Here is a 786-nt window from a genome sequence, read left to right on the forward strand (position 1 = left end):
TGTGGAGCGTGCAGGAGGCAGCCAATCAATGATTCTCTCTCATCATTGATGTTACCACCTCTCTCTCTCCCTTTCCCTTCCTCTCTGGAATCAATAAAAATATCTTACAAAAAACAAAGGAAGGATCTGTGGGAAACTAATATAATTGAAAACTATGTAGTAATGAAAATGAGTGAACTAGAGCTGCTAGTTGCAAGCATCAACTTAAATTTCAGAAACATAATATTCACTGAAAGAAAGAAATATAACATCTTTGTAAAGTTCAAAGCAAGTGAAATTAATGTTGTTTAGAAAAGCATACCTGTATCGTAAAAAAATATATACAGGAAGGTAAATAAATGGGTGGGTGGGGCAGGAATCAGGGTGTTTTGTTTGTTTTTGTGTCATAAAATTCTAACCCCTGGACCAGAAATTTAAATGGAATGAGCTGACTCTGCCTGCAGAAAGCCTTTGGTGGCAGCCCTCAGTGAAATACTGACCAAAGTCTTCTAAATCACATCTTTTTCTAAATCGAAGGATCAGCAAAGAACAGAAAATAGCACCTAAGGATTTTTTCCCCCCACTGATTTTTAGAGAGAGTGAAAGGGAAGGGTAGAGACTGAAAGCAACATCGAGGTGAGAGAGATACATTGATTGGTTGCCGTCTGCAAGCTCACCTGGCAGGGTCAGGGAACCTGCAACCCAGGTTTGTGCCCTTGACCGGAATCAAACCTGGGACCCTTCAGTCTGCTTATGCTCTATTCACTGAGCCAAACTGGCTAGGGCTACTCCATTTCTTTTAGTGGT

The sequence above is a fragment of the Pipistrellus hanaki genome (assembly GCF_964339955.1).
Source record: "Pipistrellus hanaki genome assembly, chromosome: 4".
NCBI lineage: Eukaryota > Metazoa > Chordata > Mammalia > Chiroptera > Vespertilionidae > Pipistrellus > Pipistrellus hanaki.